Source organism: Giraffa tippelskirchi, chromosome 3, assembly GCF_054371585.1.
Source record: "Giraffa tippelskirchi isolate mGirTip1 chromosome 3, T2T-mGirTip1v1.2.pri, whole genome shotgun sequence".
NCBI classification, from domain to species: domain Eukaryota; kingdom Metazoa; phylum Chordata; class Mammalia; order Artiodactyla; family Giraffidae; genus Giraffa; species Giraffa tippelskirchi.
Genome location: NC_137277.1, coordinates 167,963,240 through 167,985,472, shown reverse-complemented (window position 1 = coordinate 167,985,472; position 22,233 = coordinate 167,963,240). Strand labels below are relative to the sequence as shown.

Sequence of the window (22,233 nt, the reverse complement as noted above, 5' to 3'; positions counted from 1 at the left end):
CCATTCTTTTTCAGTGGATAAAGACCTTCTCATTTCTGTTTCTTTCTACGTGACATAATACCGAGAGTAATTTATTAGTCAGGTTTCTCCAAGGAAACAGAAGCAAGGCCATTTGGCCATTTACATTCTTTATAGACCTACATCTATGTGCTTAGTTGCTAAGTCGTGTCCGACTCTGTGTGACCCCATGGACTATAGCTCACCAGACTCCTCTGTCCATAGGATTCTCCAGGCAAGAATGCTGGAGTGGGTTGCCATTTCCTTCTCCAGGTATTTTCCCAACTCAGGGATTGAACCCACATCTACTGTGTCTCCTGCACTGGCAGGTGGATTCTTTACCACTGTGCCACTTGGGAAGCTCATCTTTATCTGTATCTATTTATAAATATATCTATATATTTATATTATGTACGTTATGTGTAAAATATAAATACATAGATATATAAATGTATCTATATGATTTCTATATCTACATATATCACGAGGTTTATCACAAGGAATCGGCTCATGTGATTATGGAGGCTGGAAGTTTCCAGATCTGCAGGGTGAGCTGGCAAGTTGGAGAACCAGAAGAGCCAGTGGCATTGTTCCAGTCTGTGTCCAAAGGTCTAAGAACCAGAAGAGGAGATGTGTGTGGCTACTTTATAAACATTACCTTTAATCATCAGAGGAACCAAAAAAATTGGGAAAGGTTACTATTACCCTATTGGACAGATGAGAAAACTTGAGATTTAGAAAGGTTAAATCATTTGCTGTAAAATATAGCTTTAAGTCATTATTAACTAGCATCATCAATTCACTAGTGGCCTGACCATTGAAGAGCAATCATGTATGTAGCTTAGGACATAAAACAGCTTTTCTTCCATTCACCTGTTGCTGGGGAGAAGTTCCACTTGACCTCCTTACCCAACAGTCCCTTATGAAATTACTGGGAAGACTAACATTATGTGCTGGATAGTAAATAACTTCTAGCACATAGTGAGGATGGAACCAGTTCATTCTGAAGGGATGTCTAGTTGGATGGTCTGCTCTCCTCCCAGCTTGTTTCCAACTCCCTGCAGGATGTGGGGCTCTCTGCACATTTAGTGATTCTGCTCTGGGTCTGTTAACACATCCTTCCAGCCATCTTCAAAAGCCTTCTAATGTCAAGACCTACAAAAACGGTATGAAGGAATTCTGAATCCTTGTGTGTGAGAGTAGATAAAGAAAACAACAACAAAACAGGATGAGATTCAGTGCAGAGTTGTCCAGCACCAGCTAAATGAAGAGCTGTTTTAATGTTTCAGGATAGGAACGTGGAAAGAGAAATCAACAGAGGCCTTGTCCTCCATGAAGAAATAGTGTGTGGGAGGATATTGGCAGATGTAGTAATGACTGTAATAGCCAAGCTGGGGGCTAAGATGAGGCAATGAGGAAATAAGGGAGACAGAAATTAATGACAACCGGAGGATCAAAGAAAGCACTAGGGAGGAGGCAGGATTTGAGAAGACCAGTCTGTAGTTGGAAAGACTGTGACAAATAGAGATCATGAGAGGATATATCAGACAGAAGACAGAAAACACAGCACAGAGGAAAGTAGAAACACAGAACAGTGTGGGTTGAAGTCCATGAGTGAAGTGAAGAGGAAGGGTTCTGTCAGAGACTGAGGCTGGAAATGATAACAATATGGCCAGACCAGGACCTGCAAAGGGAACCATTGATGGGCTGGCTATATGTGGATGAAACTGAAATAATGAATTATTTTAATCTAGCCAATTGTCCAAATATTTTTCTGATTAGTAAATTTAATCAAAAATTTAGGATCATAAAATTTGGCCAAGTATTAATTTACACAAGAATATATAGTTATTCAGCCCTAGCACAGTTACTAAACTCTATGTATTGGGTTAAAAATCATGAAAGAAAGACCAGCTATCATCTTAAGAGCAAGGGTAGGTTTCCATGTACTGGTTAAATATTTTATTTTATTTATTTACCTTTTTTGGTTAAATATTTTAAAGAAGAAAAATTCCATTATGTTCAGAAGCCAGTACCATTGGATATGGGTCACATAAATGGAGTATTTTTATTTTAATACAAATAATTTTTTGGTTGGTTCAAATGATACCACTAAAATGGATTAGGGTCCATTTTTTTCCTCAGATGATTTTGATCTATGTTCACTTTATTTATTTATTTCACTGTGCCAGGTTTTAGCTGCAGCATGTGGGGTCTACTGTCTTCACTGTGCTGTGATGGATTTTTAACTGCAACTCTCAAACTATTACTTGCGGGATGTGGGATCTAGCTCCCTGACCAAGGATGGAACCCAGGCCCCTGCACTGGAAGGATGGAATCTTAGCCATTGGACAACCAGGGAAGTTCCTGACTATGTTCATTGTGAAATACAAAGAAAGGAAAAAGCTTCATTTTACCAACTTTTAATTAGGCTCACAAAGGTTATGTAAGCCAATTATCTACCTTAAGTATATTGTTTGGTAAAACTTGTCTTGTTTCAAGAGAGAATGGCATCTCTAAAAATCATCATAAGGAAGAAAAGCATGTTTGATGACAGCAAGCAGAGCTCTTGTGGTAGCTGGTCAACTAATGGATCCTATAACTGGCAAAGAGATCAGCTTCTGCATCTTAAGGAAGAAGCATAATCACGTTGCTAAAAATACATATCGGTGTTCAGTTCTTAGCTAACAAATGGGCTGACACAGGACCAAGCACATGAAGCTAAGAACGCTTTGCAAAATATCTGTAACAAGGTACCCTGGGCATAATAATAGACCACTTTATCTTGGCTGTCGGACCAAATGTTTCCCCATTTGAAGAATATACACAAAATTATCAATGTGGCAGTGGAAGAAAAAGTGGAAAGAGGACTACTCTAAAGCCTTTGACTGTGTGGAGCACAACAAACTGTGGAAAATTCTTAAACAGGTGGGAATACCAGATCACCTTAGATGCCTCCTGAGAAAACTGTATGCAGGTCCAGAAGCAACAGTTAGAACCAAATATGGAACAATGGACTGGTTCAAAATTGTGAAAGAAGTATGTCAAGGCTGTATATTGTCACCCTGCTTATTTAACTTATATGCAGAGTACATCATGAGAAACGCTGGGCTGGAGGAAGCACAAGCTGGAATCAAGATTGCCGGGAGAAATATTAACCTCTGATATGCAGATGACACCACCCTTATGGCAGAAAGTGAAGAATAACTGAAGAGCCTCTTGATAAAAGTGAAAGAGGAGAGTGAAAAAGTTGGCTTAAAACTTAACATTCAGAAAACTAAGATCATGGCATCCGGTCCCATCACTTCATGGCAAATACATGGGGAAACAGTGGAAACAGTGACAGACTTTGTTTTGGGGGGCTCCAAAATCGCTGCAGATGGTGACTGCAGCCATGAAATTAAAAGATGCTTACTCCTTGGAAGAAAAGCTATGACCAACCTAGACAGCATATTAAAAAGCAGAGACATTACTTTGCCAACAAAGGTCCGTCTAGTCAAAGCTATGGTTTTTCCAGTAGCCATGTATGGATGTGAGAGTTGGACTATAAAGAAAGTTGAGCACTGAAGAATTGATGCTTTTGAACTGTGGTGTTGGAGAAGACTCTTGAGAGTCTCTTGGACTGCAAGGAGATCCAACCAGTCCATCCTAAAGGAAATAAGTCCTGAATATTCATTGGAAGGACTGATGCTGAGGCTGAAGCTCCAATACTTTGGCCACCTGGTGAGAAGAACTGACTCATTGGAAAAGATCCGGATGCTGGGAAAGATTGAAGGTGGGAGGGGAAGGGGACGACAGAGGATGAGATGTTTGGATGGCATCACCGACTAAATGGACATGAGTTTGAGTAAACTCCGGGAATTGGTGATGGACAGGGAAGCCTGGCGAGCTGCAGTCCATGGGGTGGCAAAGAGTCAGACATGACTGAGCAACTGAACTGAACAGTAAGGCATTCATTTGGCTGCAAATAGTGGAATACTAAACTACTAGTGTTGCATATTCAGTAGCACAAGCAATTCATCTTACAGAGCTACTGCAATTACTCAGTGATGCCAGCATAAGCCCCTTCTATCTTTCTGAATCCCTGACATTTTTATTTGTTGGCTTTTAGACCTCATGTGTCATGATCGTAAGATGCTGCTGCACCTCCAACCATTGCATAATTTCTAGTTAGGAAGAAAGGGATAGGCAAAGGGTTTTGCCAGCTGAGTCTGATATTTTGCCATGAGAAAGCAGAATATTTTCTGAAAGCTCTACTCAGAAGTTTCACTTACATTTCAATGACCAGCTTAGAGCAATACTGGCCAAGGGGAATGAGATTAGTATCACTGATTTATTTTTTCATTTATTTTTAATGTATTTTTTTCTTTATTTATTGTCTGTGCTGAGTCTTTGTTGCTGTACAGGGGCTTTCTCTAGTTGCGGACAGTGGGGGCTACTCTGTAGTTGTGGTGCATGGGCTTCTCATTGCAGTGGCTTCTCTTGTTGTGGAGCACAGGCTCTAAGGTGCACAGGCTTCAAGTAGTTGCAGATTGTGGCAGGTTCAGTAGTTGTGGTGCTTGGGCTTAGTTGCTCCGCAGCATGTGGGATCTTCCCAAACCAGGGATCTAACCGGTGTTCCCTGCATTGCAGGGTGGATTCTTAACCACTGGACCACAGGGAAGCCCTAGTATCACTGGTATGGACCAGTCACAACCCATCTTGTTTCATGGGGTGGAGATCACCGTCATCACCTGAACACATCAAGGTTTTCTTGATGGGAGGGTCAGAGGCAAGAGTGGATATTAGGAGGTGACAGATGGTGTCTCCCACAATTGGAGAGGGCATTTCATCATTAACTCAAGAAACATTTATTGAGCATCTATTAGGGCATGGCCCAGGATTTACAAAGACAGTGTGTGTGTGTGCGCGCGTGTGTGTGTGTGTACGTGCGTGCGCGCGCACGCGTGTGCATGCACATGTTATTTGTGGGTGTGTGTTTGGTGGGGAGGAGGACACGGGCATGCAAACCGTAATGACAGTGAGAAGTGCTTCATTTACATGATGAGAATCTCTCTTTTTTTTTAAACATAATGTATTCTTTATCATAGATGAATCACTAAAACAGCAATAACAGGCCCCTAGAAAGCATGTATTGATTTGTGCTTTCAAAAAAGAAGGAAATGTTTGAATTGGTAGAAAATATGGTTAAACTTCTAAGAATGTTGAACTTAAGTATAGATCAATACTTTGAACTAAATCTAGTTGAGAGCCATAGCTCTTGTTTAAAATGCAGAAGTGTGATGACCCCATAGATGGGAAACGTAATGCTGAGGTTTAATAGAGTTCACCTGACAGTCTCATTTCCACTCATTTAAATAAACCCCTCTTATTTTAAAAGATCTGGGTTACATATATATCTTTTTCAGATTATTTAGCTTTTGGTTCACTAGCTTCATTCTTGTGAAATAGAAATTTAATTTTATAGAAATAAAAAGAGAAATAATTTTATTTTCCAAACTATAATTTTATGATTTAGAATATGATTTGAGTTTATTCATATTAGATAAATTAATTTAGTAATTATTCTGATGCACACTTGACTTTAAGCATGGGAACCAGTTTGGTACCTCATAATCAACCAGATGGACTTTGCTCTGACTTTCCAAGTCCTTGTACTTTCTAAAAATATAATATAAGAGTACTGCTGAAGAGGAAAAATCAAAATTTTTCCACAACGTCCTACTCCTTCTGCCTCTGTAACTCAGCTTGCTCTTTGCAAAGTCTAGATCATGTAGGTCTCAGAAAGCGGAGACTCACAATACTAGCAACTGGAGCTTATATCACTCACCCTTGGCCTACTCTTTGCAATCGCCCTAGCACCTGCAAACCCACAAACCTGCTTAATCATGACTGTCCATGTATAAAAACTCTGTAACCCCTTTGTTTGGGGCTCAGAGCTCGGAGTGTTAACACCTCTGGGCCCGCCAGTGTAATAAACCTGAGTTCTCCAGCTCTCCGAGTGTGGCGTTTGGTTTCTCGAGTGCTGGTTTCTGCAACACTGCTACTGGACTTCCCTCCTCTATGGTGTTTTTTAAAAGAGTTTCAGAAAAATAGAACTCTTTTTTCTTTCTGGCCTCACTGCATGATATCCAGGATCTTAGTTCTGCCACCGAGGATCAAACCTGTGCCCCCTTCAGTGGCAGCACTGAGTCTTAACCCCTGGACCACCAGGGAAGTTTATTAAAATAAATAACTCATTATTAAAATAGCTGAGCATAAGCATTGGGTGATGCTGTGAATGTCTTACTGATTTTCTACCCCAACTCTTGCTAACTGCATCATTCTGCCTTCTCTCCAGGAAAAGTTAGACAAAATTCAACACCCATTTATGATAAAAACTCTTCAGAAAGTGGGCACAAAGGGAGCATATCTCAACACAGTAAAGGCCATATATGACAAACCCAGGAGAAGGCACTGGCACCCCACTCCAGTACTCTTGCCTGGAAAATCCCACAGATGGAGGAGCCTGGTAGGCTGCAGACCATAGGGTCGCTAAGAGTCGGAAATGACTGAGCGACTTCACTTTCCCTTTTCACTTTCATATGTTGGAGAAGGAAATGGCAACCCACTCCAGTGTTCTTGCCTGGAGAATCTCAGGGACAGGGGAGCCTGGTGGGCTGCCATCTATGGGGTCGCACAGAGTCGGACACGACTGAAGCGATTTAGCAGCAGCAGCAGCATGACAAACCCACAGCTAGCATCAGTTCAGTTCAGTTCAGTTGCTCAGTCGTGTCCGACTCTTTGCGACCCCATGAATTGCAGCACGCCAGGCCTCTCTGTCCATCACCAACTCCCGGAGTCTACCCAAACCCATGTTCATCGAGTCGGTGATGCCATCCAACCATCTCATCCTCTGTCGTCCCCTTCTCCTCCCGCCCCCAATCCTACCCAGCATTAGGGTCTTTTCCAATGAGTCAACCCTTTGCATGAGGTGGCCAAAGTATTGGAGCTTCAGCTTCAACATCAGACCTTCCAATGAACACCTAGGATTGATCTCTTTTAGGATGGATTGATTGGATCTCCTTGCAGTCCAAGGGACTCTCAAGAGTCTCCTCCAACACCACAGTTCAAAAGCATCAATTCTGCGGCACTCAGCTTTCTTCACCGTCCAACTCTCACATCCATACATGACCACTGGAAAAACCATAGCCTTGACTAGACGGACTTTTGTTGGCAAAGTAATGTCTCTGCTTTTAAACGTGCTATCTAGGTTGGCCATAACCTTCCTTCCAAGGAGTAAGTGTCTTTTAATTTCATGGCTGCAATCACCATCAGCAGTGATTCTGGAGCCCAAAAAAGTAAAGTCTGACACTGTTTCCACTGTTTCCCCATCTATTTCCCATGGAGTGATGGGACCAGATGCCATGATCTTAGTTTTCTGAACATTGAGCTTTAAGCCAACTTTTTTACTCTCCTCCTTCACCTTCATCAAGAGGCTCTTTAGTTCTTCTTCACTTTCTGCCATAAGGGTGGTGTCATCCGCATATCTGAGGTTATTGATATTTCTCCTGGCAATCTTGATTCCAGCTAGCATCAGACTCAATCGCAAAAATCTGAAAGCACTTTCTCTAAGATCAGGAACAAAACCAGGATGCCCACTCTTCACATTATTATTCAACATAGCATTGGAAGTTCTAGCCCCAGCAATCAGACAGGAAAAAGAAATAAAAGAAATCCAAACTGGAAAGGAAGAAATAGAATTGTCACTGTTTTCAGATAACATTACACTTCACATAGAAAACCCTAAAGATGCCACTAAAAAAGCTACTAGAGCTCATCAATAAATTTGGTAAAGTTGTAGGACACAAAATTGATACACAGAAGTCAGTTGCATTTCTATACACTAAAACAAAACTTATCAAAAAAGGAAATAAGGAAATAATCCCATTTACCATTACATAAAAAAGGATAAAATACGTTGAAATAAACATACATAATGAGGCTAAAGGCCTGTACTCAGAAAACAATTAAGATCCTGATGAAATAAATTGAAGATGACACAATGAGATGGAAAGATAGACTGTTTTAGTTGTGGTGTGTGGACTTATTGCAGTGGGTCCTCTTGTTGCAGAGCACAGGCTTTAGGCTCACAGCCTGTAGCACGCAGGCTCCGTAGCTGTGGCTTGTGGGCTCTAGAGCTCAGGCTCAGTAATTGTGGCACTTGGGCTTAGTTGTTCCATGGCATGTGGAATTTTCCCAGATCGGGGATTGAACCCACGTCCCCTGCATTGGCAGGCGGATTCTCATTCACTGTCCCACCAGGGAAGTCCCTATTTTATTTTTATTTAATAAAATATTTATTCATGCATTTAATTAAAAGAGCACATACTTTTCAGGTTTCAATGCAGTACTGGTCTCTTGTTATCTTTAGTTTAACTGGGTAGACTATAAGCCTTGTCTTGTAGGAATGAATGCTTCCTGAAACTATGAAGCTGACCCTAGGACCAAGAGAACTAAGAAGTCTTGTCCACTTTTGGTTATAATCTTGGCCTGAATGATTTTAAAGTAGCTTTAAAGCAACTGCTGAGAAAAGTTCTGCAGAAGAAGACATTCCAAGGTCTGCCAGAGAGAAGCTGGTAAGGAATCTCTAATTTTAAATATAATTTTGGCAGCTGGATCTTATATCAGTTGCTTTTCTTTTACTTATTAATATAGGCCTCAAAAGCCAACCTAAATAAAAGATGCTAAAGTATTTTTGAAGTGATTCATGTTAATAATACAAGTAGATATAAAGGAACCTGATTGTCCAAGACAGGTATAAACTATAAGGCTGCTTCTCAGCCTAGGATAAATAAGACCAACATTCTCACAAAGAAACCTTTGGAATATGCTACTTAACTTTTCTATAACAGGAGAAAATCCCAATCATTGATAACCTTTGAAAAATCTGAAGCAGTGTGTTATTACAACTCACAATATTACCAGCCGAAGGGAAGATGCTTCGGCCTTACAGTATATAAAATATGTTAACAAGGAGAGAAGTACAATGAAAATAAAGAAATCCGAGTATACTTTCCAAGAACTGAAATAGAACCTCTCCAAAAGATGGAAAGGATTTCTCCATCTCATGGAAAGGCAGTGGTCCGTGGCATTGCCTACTTTGTGGGGCTGAGGAAATAACTCTAGTTTATTTTAATGTACCGTGTAATCTGGCTCATTTCCCATATTGTTCTGTGATCTTAACTGTGCAAGTCAAAGGAAAAGTTGGGCCAGTGTTTCAAATGTCATCTTGATACAACCTTTCTCATTTCTAAGCTCACTGCAGTAATTTGCTTTTCTATTTTCCCCCTTTCTTTTTACTTTTATAAAGTTAAGCCAATGATAATAAAATCAGTAGAAAGGAATGACAATGTAAGAGACAAGTTACCACAGTGCACAGAGTTCCTTAGAGTTGGAAGGCAGATTCCTGGTCTTTAAAAGCATGCTTTCCACTATGCTTACACGAGTGATGTTTTATTTGGATCATTTTTTGTTGGTAAATGCTTCAATTTTGATCCCTTCTGCTTTTATTCTGTTTCTCCCCAAATTGCCCAGACATTTTGCACCCCTCCAGTATTTAGTTGGGGTTTGTTCTGTCTCCCTCCCTCGCCCAGCCCCCACAGTGGCTTCTATTGTAAAGTCGCTGGTGTCAAGGTTACAGTTGGCACAGTTCCGGCTTTAACAGAAGGTCATTTTCAACAAAGGAATTCTGGCTTTTTTGTGTGTAACAGAGCTCTGCTTAGCTACATGCCAGGTTGTCAAGAGTCACATGGCGATTCCTAACTGCATTATGCTCTGTTCAGGTACTATAAGCCTCAGCGGAAGGACACCCCACAACCAAATCTCCAGCAAGGTGTGACTTTAGGCAGGAAGAACTAAAGTGATTTCTAAAATCCTCTACTGGATGTTTCTATCTGATCTAGACACAAAGAGATACCCTCCTAGGTAAATGTCCTTCCCCAGACATAAAGTATGGTATGAAGATAATGTCTGTACCCAGGTGCCTTGAATCTTTTTCATGAATACTTGCTACAAATTAAGGCAAAGACTGTTCAGCATCAATGATTTGTCTGTCCTTGATATCAGGTGATTTGACAGAATGTCCCACCTCACTTCCAGTGGTCTAGAAAATAATTCACTTGGAAGGTCTAAACCAGAGAAGCATAGGAGATAGTCTTTTAGACAATTATACAAAAATAGACCTTCCTGTAAGTTTTAACTGGAAAAATGTATTGTTTAAAGACCATTTATTTTTAATCATTGCATGGCCTTAAGAGTTGCTATACTAAGACTGAAACATTTTGTTTTGTATTTGAGTCAAATGCCAAATAACTTGCATTTTAAAGGAAGAAACTGTATCACATATTGTTTCTTCATCAACATAAACTGCAGCCCCAAATCATTTTCCATATTCAATTATGAGAGTCAGGACTTGGTCCAGCTCTAATTGACTCCAGGAATATTTTTTTTTCATTTAAAAGATAATTTAATTCACTGCCATATGTTTGCTGGAGTGCTTCTCTCTGATCTTGGCCCTGACAGTTCCTCTGTCCTCACTACCAGGTGTGGTTTCCAAGAACCTCCAAGACTTCCTCTGTTCTCTTCTCCATCATTTGCACTGGTTTCATCTTCTTTTCTGGATGGCATTTATTCTTCTGTGCTTACCCACCCCCCCATAGTGTCTTTCTCTTTTTTTAATCACAGAAGTATTCACGCTTGAATTGAAATGGTGAAGTCAGCTTCAAATGCTAGATCAAAACTATCAGAGAGGAGCTACCAATTTCACGGTTCACAAGCTAATGGTATCAATCTGTACCGTTTAAGAGATACCAGAATCTTCTGACCCAAATGCAAACTCCATTGGCCTTGAAATAATTTTACTCGTATCTGATGACTGAGGAGTCATGTTAAGGTTTTGCTTAAAATTTTCCAGGTCAATGACTGTCATCTGACTTTCATCCTTAAAGGGGTAGAACTTGGGGTTTTAAAACTCACTGAATGTCAGAAGATTCAGAATTGTATTTTCTGGAAAAAGAAAATGTCCTCATCCAGTTTATAAGTTCATGAAACTCACTTTTGTGCAGAAATAGGATGGCTATCTATTAAATTAGGTGTGAGATTTGTCTTCCCAACTGCATAAGTCAACTATTGCTTGTGTAAATAGACAATCACAACACTTAATGGCTTTAAACAACAACTATTTACTGCTTTTGAATCTGTCGGTCAGCTGGGTGGTTCTTCTGATCTTGGCTAGGCCTGCTTGTGCATCTGTGGTCAACTGGCTGGTTGCATTGTTAAATCTATGTTCACGTTCATGAACCCGACATATGGTGAGGCCAAACAAACCAGAACGTCGGAGTTTGGAGCAGAGAAAGGTTTATTGCAAGGGCCAAGCAAGGGAAACAGATGGCTCATGCTCGAAAGACCCAAACTCCCCAAAGGTTTTCAGGGGAGAGTTTTAAAGGCAAAAGCTGGGCTAAGGGCTGCAGGGTATGTGACTTCCTTCTGACTGGTTGGTGGGTGACATAACAGGGTGGTGTTCTAGGAATCTTGGGCTCAGGTTGAAGTTACCATCCTCCACCTGGGTGGGAGCCTTAGTTCCTGTAAAAAAAACTCAAAGCTATATTGTCCTGTATGGCCCTTGAGGAGGAGCTAGGACTCTGCTTTACTGATGCATTATTGTATTGTTTTAATATCTCTACTGCTTTTCCTTTGTTTTGGCATCCCCTCACCTCCCTAGTGAGTAACCATTTGAATCTGCTGAACTCAGGGAAGATCCAGGAGCTTGAAGCCTTGTCCTATAAATGAGAATCAGGGGACAGGCTTTTGTACCTGGGAGAGCCCTACGGGGTTCTTCTTGGTTTCAGTTGGCTAAAGGGCTAGTTGGTCCAGAATGGCCTCAGCTGATGACAGTTCTCTTGCACGTGTCTTACTCACCTTCCCAGAGCAGGCTAGCTCAGGCATGTTCTCAGGGTGGTGGCCCGTGTGTGAGAAGGAGGGTCTGATTGTGCAAGGGAACAAGCAGAAGCAAAAATATGCAAACTTTTCAAGTCTCTGCTTTGTCGAGTTAGCTCTTATCCCTTAGAACAAAGAAAGTTATTTAACTAAGTCTAGAAGTAGACCAGGAGGGCATTACTGCAGGGCATGCATAGAGGGAGGCCAACCTGTACCCAGATATAATCAGAGCACAACAGTCCAAAGCCAGAAAAAGGGTCACTTTCTTATGCTACTGAATGTGTGGGGACACAGGGAGGGGGGCAGTGCAAATAGAACCCAAGATAGGGAAACTGCTAAGTTGCTTCAGTCGTGTCCGACTCTGTGCGACCTCATAGACGGCAGCCCATCAGGCTCCGCCGTCCCTGGGATTCTCCAGGCAAGAATACTGGAGTGGATTGCCATTTCCTTCTCCAGTGCATGAAAGGGAAAAGTGAAAGTGAAGTCGCTCAGTCGTGTCCGACTCCTAGCGACCCCATGGACTGGAGCCTACCAGGCTCCTCCATCCATGGGATTTTCCAGGCAAGAGTACTGGAGTGGGGTGCCATTGCCTTCTCCGATAGGGAAACTGAGTCCTCCTAAAACTGAGCTCCCCTTGGGGCTTTCCTGGTGGTCCAGTGGTTAAGAGTCCACCTGTCAATGCAGGAGACACAAGTTTATCCCTGGTCTGGAAAGATTCTACATGCTGCGGGGTAACTAAAAGTCCATGTGCCATAAGTGCTGAGCTCGCCCTCTAGAGCCCACAAGCTACAACTACTGAGACCATGTGCCCTGGAGCCTGTGCTCTGCAACAAGAGAAGCCACTGCAACGCAGAGCCAATGCACCACAGCTAGAGATCACACCCCCCTGCTCACTGCAACTAGAGAAACCCTGTGCATTACAATGAAGACCCAGTGCAGCCAAAAATAAATAAAAAAACAGAAAACTGCGTTCCTCTTGGGATTGACCTCTCTATCCAAAATTTTATTCCCTTTGTGTTCCCTCAGGATTGAGAAATATCAAAGAAAAGGGGGGGGGGGTGTACTTAAACTGAGCAGGACTCTCTGGGACCCTTCTGTATCCCCTGTTCCTTGTTTGTAGGAAAAGGCTGTTAGTCTCCCAGGCATTGCCTGAGTTCTAAAGAGCAAATTCAAGTAGATATTAATTGCAGAAGTGAGGAAATGTAGAAAAACAAAGGAAAGGCAGTCAAGAAACAATCGTTCAGGACTTCCCTGATGATACAGAGGATAGGAATTCGCCTGCCAATGCCAGAGACACAGGTTCACTTTCTGGTTGAACCTTCTGGTTGAAACCAGAAGACTGATGATGGAAATTGCTGAAATACCCTGTTACCTTACCACCAACCAGTTAGAAGAAAGTCATGCACTCTGTAGCCATTGCCCCAAATGTTGCCTTTAAAAATCCTTCCCTGAAAACCTTCAGGGAATTCAAGTCTTTTCAGCATGAGTGGCTTGTACTCTTTGCTGGGCCTTTTCAGTGAACACTGTACTTACCTTCACCACATCCTGGGGTCAGTAAATTGGCTTTGCTTTTCAGTGGGTAAGTGGATGGGCCTTTCCAGGTGGTGCAGAGGTAAAGAATCCAACTGCCAATGCAGGAGCTGTAGGAGACGTCGGTTCGATCCCTGGGTTGGGAAGATTCCCTGGAGAAGGAAATGGGAACCTGGTCCAGTATTCTTGCCTGGAAAAATCCCATGGACAGAGAGGAGCCTGGTGGGCTACAATCCATAGGGCTGCAAAGAGTCAGACATGCCTGGGCAACTGAGCACGCATGAATGGGTGAGTCGCCAACTTCAGTTTGGTAACAGTAGCCAAATTAAAAATCTGGAAGTCCAAGTCCAAATCGAGTGACCAAATAGGAAATCAGAGACAAAACTGAGGTGTGCCTCTATAAAGAGGGGTTAAAGACGAAGAAAGGTCTAGAATGGGGACTTGGAGTGTAGACAAGCCTGAGACATTTCACTCTGCCCCAAGGAGAACGTATGTGGAAGAATATGTTTGAAAGAAACCTTTGCATATTAAAGGGCATACAGGACATAAACTATATAAAACTGTCACTAAAAGATTCCAGCACCTACAGAGAGTAGAGGTTCTAAGATTTCGCCACAAGGAAGTTTTGTTTCTTGTCTTCTTTTGAAGAAATAGTTGCTTCTATACGATTCTTATATATTCTTAAAAAATTTATTTATTTATTGTTGACTGTGTTGGGTCTTCCTTGCTGCATGGGCTTTTTCTCCAGTTGCAGCGAGTAGGGTCTACCCTCTAGTTGTGGTACACAGGCTTCTCATTGCCGTGGCTTCTCTTGTTGCAGAGCATGGACTCTAAGCTCCCAGGCTCTAGAGCACAGGATCAGTAGTCGTGGCGCACAGGCTTAGTTGGTCCAAGGCATGTAGGATCCTCCTGCATCAGGGATCGAACCTGTGTCTCCCGCATTGGCAGGAGGGTTCTTTACCACTGAGCCACCAGGGACACATCTTACATATTCTTAATATGCTTCATCTCCAGCACAAATTTTCTTCAGAACTAAGGCTGGGAAAACCATCTGCTTCTAAATGAATTGAGAAACTAACTATTGCTAACCTAGCCACAAAATTTCTATAGCCCAGTGGCTTTCTTCTTTGTCTTGATTGCTAGAATGTTCAGAGTTAAGTTTTACCGTCTATTGATGGGAAATTTTAAGCCAGAATCTTTAGGCATAATTTTTCTACTCCTCTTATTTTTTCCCTTGTCTTATATTTCATAATATGTGCAGTCTTATTGTGGGGCTTCCTTCATAGCTCAGTTGGTAAAGAATCCACCTACAATGCAGGAGACCCCGGTTCAGTTGCAGCCTTACTGTATCTCTGACATGTACAGAAAGGGCTTTGAGGAGCTTGCCGGTGGATCCCAGCCCCCATTTTGATTCCAGAATCTCTTGTGATTCTGGCTTCTGTGAGTGCTGTTTCTCAGAGAAACAAGAATATCATACAGTCTTCTGCTTTGGCAGGCCCTGCACAGAATCTCAGCTGAGGGAGTCTATGTGCAGAAATAAGAAGCCAGGCTTCCTGAGCAAACATCTTGGCAGTACCAGAGACTTGTGGCTGTTCCCACATTTCAGAAGTGGGGCCAAGAGGCTGACAGTGTCCTCAAATGATACTCTTCTCCAGTATTAAAGCTCCTTCCTGGGTCTTCCCCACCCCACTGTGGTAGAGAGTTTGTCCATAGGTTGTCAGATTTAGCAAATAAAAATACAGGATGCCCAGTTAAATATGAATTTTAGATAAATAATATTTAGTATAAGTACGTCCCAAAATATTGCATGGGATATACTTATGCTAAAAATCCTTATTCTTTGTTTACCTGAGATTTAAGTTTAGCTGGACACCCTGTATTTCTTTTCTGGCAATCCAAACATATCAAATAAATGGAAACAGAGTCACAGCATCTATACTCTCACATTCAAAGACTGTTTTGTTCCTTGCTGACTTCTCTAGCGTCAGTTTTCAATTTATACAATGGTATTCATTTACAAGGCACACAGTAGAGAATATTTTTCTTAAGGCACTATTTCAAATGTTCTTTAAAAACTTAAATACTCTATAATTTCTTTTTTATCACAAACAACACATTCAAAAAGGGATTGAAGTGTATTATACCCATTTAGTGTTGTTGTTTTAGTTGCTAAGTCATGTCCAGCTGTTTTGACCCCATGGACTGTAGCCTACCATGCTCCTCTCTCCACAGGATTTCCCAGGCAAGAATACTGGAGTGGGTTCCCATTTCCTTCTCCAGGGGATTGTTCCAACCCTGGGATTGAACCTGTGTCTCCTGCATTGGTAGGCAGGTTCTCTACCACTGAGCCACCTGGGGAGCCCATCCGTTTAGTATGCTGTTTGATTAAATCAATCTTTTCCCCAAAGAATCCCACTATGGGTTGTTGTTCATCACTATCATTGAAAGGGGCTTTATGTTTTGGAGATGTTTAAGAAGGCTAACGTTATAGAATCACAACTGGAATGCCTTTTATTTTTAAAACATGTATTCAGCCAAATTCACAATGTGGGCCATTCCATAGGACATTTGACCAGGTTTCTTCAAGAAGTCAATGGCCCAGAGCAAACAAATAGAACTGGGAAGAGACTGTTCTAGATTAAGAGTTAAGACAGGTATACGATTATGAGTAGCCTAATACAATGAATGGAACTTGTTTGGATCTTGATATGTACAAACCAAGTTTTAAGAAGGTGTATTTTAGCAAATGGGGGAAATTTGGCTTGAGATGGCATTAGGACTTATTATTCATCTTAGCATGTATGGCCATGATATCCAGTTAGGTAAGAAAATGTGCCCTTCCTTTTTTGACATTCATACTACAGTATTAAGGGCTACAATAACATGAAATCTGGAAGTTGTTTTAAAAAGTTTAAATAGAGAGAGAGGGAGAGAGAGAGAACAGAAGAAATTAGTGTAGAGGATTAATGATTGGTGAACTCTTGTGGTAAATTCATAGTTTTGTTATATTATCTATTCTTGTGCACATTTTGAAAGTTTATACAACATAAAATTCAATCTAATTTGGAAAGATTACAAAGAAAACGTAGAAAAAAGTTTTAAAGGGCACAATACTTTTTCAACTTCTAAATGTTCTTACTAACTTCATTTATTATTTTGCTTCTAATTATAAAAGTAGTATATACTAAATATTGTAAATAAATAAATGGCACAGCAAAGAGAAGAAGAAAGTACATGAAATCATATATTGATGATCTGAGAAGGAACAAAAAAGATCCCTTGAAGAAATAATTATAAGTTTTTTTTCTGGTCTTTAAATTATAATTACACATACTTGCTTAAAGAAATAGTTTGGAGCTGGCTATTTGTCCAACAAATTTTCTTTTGCTCCAGGATGGGTTCTATTCAATAACAAACAAATGGTTGGAGTTTGATAGAAATCCAGATGTTGGATCATTTTAGCAGTGTTGCCTCCCTACTGTGAAAGTAAAAGTGTTAGTCACTCAGTTTCGTCTGACTCTGCAACACCATGGACTGTAGCCCGCCAGGCTCCTCTGTCTGTGGAATTCTTCAGGCAAGAATACTGAAGTGGGTTGCCATTCTCTTTCCCAGGGCATCTTCCCAACCCAGGGATCAAACCTGGTTTCTCACATTGCAGGCAGATTCTTTACCATCTGTGCCACCAGGGAAGCCTCCCCACTGTGGCAACTGGAAATTTCCAAGGAGCCCAGAGCATTGGAAATAATCAATAAAAATGCTGTCTTTCTACTTTTTCCTCTCTTCTTTAACTTTTCTACTCAATTTTAGCTTCTGAGAAAAACAGGACCATAATTTAGCTATTTTTTGCCTTTCCAGTAGTACTGAGTGGAAGCCCTCCTTTTATTCTTATATTAGATAACTACTTGCTTATTTTAAATATGCAAAAAATGGAATAGTTACCCACTTGGTTATCTTAAGGAAAGTATTAGCATGATTCTAATAGAAGGGTATCTGTACAATTCCAAAATTAGGTGGGGCAAAATCTTTAGATATATACCCATCAGCATTACATTAGAACATATGGCCACATGTGGCTATGAACTGGGGGATAATGTCTTCCCTGAGCTAAATGCTGGTGCTACCGTTGGTCATCGGTCAGTCTGAACAAAGAGGAGCAGCATCACTACTTGTCACCATTAGTGTCCTACAATCCTGATGATGAAAGGGTGACCTGATGCTAAAATCCAGGGGAGGGAGAGGAGATGAAGATGGTGGAACAGAAGGGCGTGGAGCTCACCTCCTCCCACAAATACATCAAAAATATATCTACACGTAGAAAAATTCTCGCAGAATACCTACTGAAAGCTCACAGAAGTTCTCATACAACCAAAATTGCAAGGAAGATCATCACATAACTGGGTAAGATGAAAGAAAAAAAAATGGAATGGGGATGGGACCTGTGCCCTTGGGAGGGAGGTGTGAAAGATCAAAGGTCCTGCCTCTCCGGAAATGTCCTTCACCAGCTGAGAGATCAGCTGGGACAGAAAGGGAGCTTCAGAGGAGAGTGCAGCAGGCACAACAGACAGAGAGCAGCACAGAGGGTCCTGGCCACTTCCCTGTACTCCCCAACCTGAGATGCATGTCTGGCGGTGCACACAGGAGTGGGTCCTTCCTGAAACGTGAGCTTCAGCAGATAGACTTGGGGCGAGAACTGGGGTAGGCTAAATGGAGACAGCCTGAAGGGGCTGTATTGAGGTCCAAGCAACCTGGGGTGTACTCAGGACCTAGCCTGGGTCTGCCAGAGGGGCCTCACTGTTAACATGCACGCAAAGGACAGGGCAGGGCTTCCCATTGCAGCCTCATTCTCGGTTTGAGGGTCACAAAGAGTCAGGCACAACTGAAGTGACTTAGCAGGCACCAACGAATCTGTGCTTTTTGAGCATAGCGCCCGAGGGACACCGGGACTGACTGCCTGCATTCCCATGGTTAAGGTGGGGCTGGGGGCAATGCCAACAACAGTGTACTTTGTGAGTCCACCCAACAGGTGACACCCAGCGTGCACCTCCTGGTGGACTCGTCCAGCAGAGGAACTCTCAGAGGCTTCTCTCCCAGCGGAAGTGCTCCATTCTCACCTGCCTCACACCATAGCTGAGAAATAGATCTGGAGGCTTCTACCCCCAAACTGGGGAGAAAACCCTGCTGCAGACAGTGCTGTGATAACCACACAGCAAAGAGGAGGCCCTGCTGAATATCCAGAGGTCATCACAACACCAGTCACACACCCTATCAAGGGGATAATAGCCAGTACATACCGAGGAAAGACGTGGCAGACATCCATATTAAAAACAGCACTTGCAAAAAATATTAGACTTCTGCAGGCTACAAAGGGATGATCCCACATAAAAACAGCCCTTCATGACTGCAAAAAATAAGTGTTTCTCTTAAACCCACATGTGTGTGCTCACTCAGTCATGTCTGACTCTGAGACCCCATGGACTGTAGCCCACCAGGCTCCTTTGTGCGTGGAATTCTCCAGGCAAGAATACTGGAGTGGGTAGCCATTTCCTTCTCTGGGGATCTTTCCAAGCCAGGGTTGAGCCTGCATCTCCTGCACTGGCAGGAGATTCTTTACCTCTGAGCCACCATAGAATCAGAGAAATATAAGTACAGTGAAGAAGCAGAGGAATAACTCCCAAACAGAAGATCAAGAGAATTCCCCTGAAAGAACAATGAAACAGACCCCTCCCATTTATCAAATCCAGAGTTCAAAAAGGAGGTGATTAAAATACTGAAGGAATTAAGAAAAGGTATTGACAGAAATGTAGATCGCTGTAAAAAGGGAACTAGAATCTATAAAGAAGAGCCAGTTAAAAACTAGAAAACTCATTTGCTGAGCTAAAGGCAAATAAATAGCAAACTAAATAATGCAGAAAAATGAATAGGTGATCTGAAAGTCAGAATAATGGAAATCATCCAGTAAAAAGTGCAGATAGAAAGACAAATTTAAAAAAAATGAAAGTAATACATAAAACCTATGGGATAATATAAAGCATGCCAATCTATGCATACATGGGATCCTAGAAGGACGATAAAAGGGGGTCAAGAATGTATTTAAAGAAATTATGGCTGAAGACTTTCAAAATCTAAAGAAGGAAACAGATATCCAGGTAAAGGAAGCACAGAGGGTCTCAAACAAGATGAAACCAAACAGACTTACACCAAGACATATAATCAAAATGGCAAAAGTTAAAGGCAGCAAGAGAAAAGCAAAGAGTTAGTTACAAGGGAACCTTTATAACAGCTATCAGCTGATTTCTCTACAGAAATATTGCAGGCCAGAAGGGCATGAAAAGGTATATTCAAAGATATTAAAAATCCTGAAATGGAAAAATCAGCAACCTAGGATACTCTGAGCAAAATATGTGTATATATATACATATGTATATATATACAGCAGAAACTAACATACCATTGTAAATCAAGTATACTTCAATAAATTTTTTTTTAATCCAGGGGAAATGCTAACTTGAGGAATGATATAAGCAGGTATCTTTCTTTCCTAATCTACTTTTAACTAGGTTCAAAAGTTGTCCTGCTACTGATTTTATGAGCCTTCTGATGTGGTATAATAGAAGTACACAGCATCATCTATGAAATAGTCCTGACAAAACATTTAACCAGAAATTTAATCAAGCCTCTGAGGCTTTTGAACTGTGGTGTTGGAGAATACTCTTGAGAGTCCCTTGGACTGCAAGGAGATCCAATCAATCCACCCTAAAAGAGATCAATCCTGGGTGTTCATTGGAAGGTCTGATGTTGAAGCTGAAACTCCAATACTTTGGCCACCTCATGCGAAGGGTTGACTCATTGGAAAAGACCCTGATGCTGGGAAGAATTGGGGGCAAGAGGAGAAGGGGACGACAGAGGATGAGATGGTTGGATGGCATCACTGACTCGATGGACATGGGTTTGGGTGGACTCCGGGAGTTGGTGATGGACAGGGAGGCCTGGCATGCTGCAATTCATGGGGTCGCAAAGAGTCGGACACGACTGAGCGACTGAACTGAACTGAACTGAACTGAACTACATCTGTATCATTTGCTTTTGCTGCAGGACAGATCACCCCAAAATTTAGTGGTTTAAAGCAATAACCACTTATTATTTCATATTATTCTATGAATCAGATGATTCTTCCGGTCTGAACCAGATGGATGGTTGGGGGTGGCTTCACTCTTCATGTCAGCCAGGAGGATGGAGATGTAACCATGCATTTCTCCTCAGCCAAAAGACTGGTTCAGTCACAACCCCTCAGGAGCAGCAAAGATGGGTAAGCCTTGGTACACAAGCACATTTCAAGCTTTGGCTTGTATCATATTTGCTAAAGCAAATGTCCCATTGGCCAAAGTATGTGTCATGGCTGAGCCCAGAGTCAAGGGAAGGAGAAATAAACTCCACCACTTAATATGAAAAATATTTGCAGTTTTACAGTCTCACTACAACATCTACTTCCTTTTTGTTTTTAATTCAAAAAAATTTTTTTCCATTTTTTGGGGCAACACCATGCAGCATGTGGGATCTTAGCTCCCCAAGGATGGAATCCATGCCCCCTGCATTAGAAGGGCAGAGTTTTAACCACTGGACCACCAGGAAAGTCCCCACAACATCGAATTTCTAATTTCTGTAGACACAGTATGGAGAGGAGCGAGTTAAATGGTATCATAGGGAAATAACTGGTCATCTAAAATGTGAAACATTCAAAATATAACCTGTTTAAGCGTTCTTTAAAAAGTTAATGCTACTGAGAAAATAAAGATGAAAAACATGATGGGTGGAGGAGGGGAGACTGTAAAAGACTAAAACAATGTAACAACCAGATTCAAAGATGAACCTTATTGGATCATTTCTCAGGAAAATAAAAACAGTCATTAAAAAGTCTTTGGATAACTGGGGAAAATCAAATATGGATTGAATATACAGAATATTTTAAATTTCTTAACTGTGATAATGATATTAAAGTTGTGTAAGAAAATATGCTTATTCTCAAGAGATATAAGGTGACCTATTTAGGAGTAAGATGTCATAATGCCTGTAATATAGTTTAAAGTGGATCATCAAATCAGTATATCTGTGTGTTTATATATGATAAAGAAAGAAAGAAAACATAGTGTTAGAGGCTGAACTTACCTCCCCTATTCATATGTTGAAGTTCTTACCACAGTACCTTAGATGTGACTGTACTTAGAAACAGTGCCTTAAAAGGTGATTCCCTGGTGGCTCAAACGGTAAAGAATCGGCCTGCAATGTGGGAGACCTGGGTTCAATCCCTGGGTCGGGAAGATCCCTTGGTGAAAGGAATGGCTACCTACTCCAGTATTCTTGCCTGGAGAATCCCATGGACAGAGGAGCCAGGCGGGCTACTGAGCGACTAACACTTTCACTTTCAAAAAGTGATAAAGTTAAAAGGAGGCTCTTAGGGTGGGCTCTAATCCAATCTGACTGGTATCCTTATAAGAAGAGATTAGGACACAGACTACAGAGAGGAATCACAGGTAAGCACTAAGTCATGACTGTTGCGACACCGTGGACTGTAGCCTTCGAGGCTCCTCTGTCCATGGCATTCTCTAGGCAAGAGTACTGGAGTGGGTTGCCATTTCCTTCTCCAGGGGTAAGCACACAAGCGAAGATAATTATCTACAAGCCTAGAAAGGAGGCCTCAGGACAAACCATCCCTGCCAAACTCTTGATCTCGTT

General features: G+C 41.6%; 1 protein-coding gene across 2 annotated transcripts in view; it reads right to left on the bottom strand.

The window, feature by feature from the left end:
• Nucleotides 1-22,233, bottom strand: part of SGPP2 (sphingosine-1-phosphate phosphatase 2) — a 213,169-nt gene that overhangs the window by 152,497 nt on the left and 38,439 nt on the right. The window lies entirely within an intron of this gene.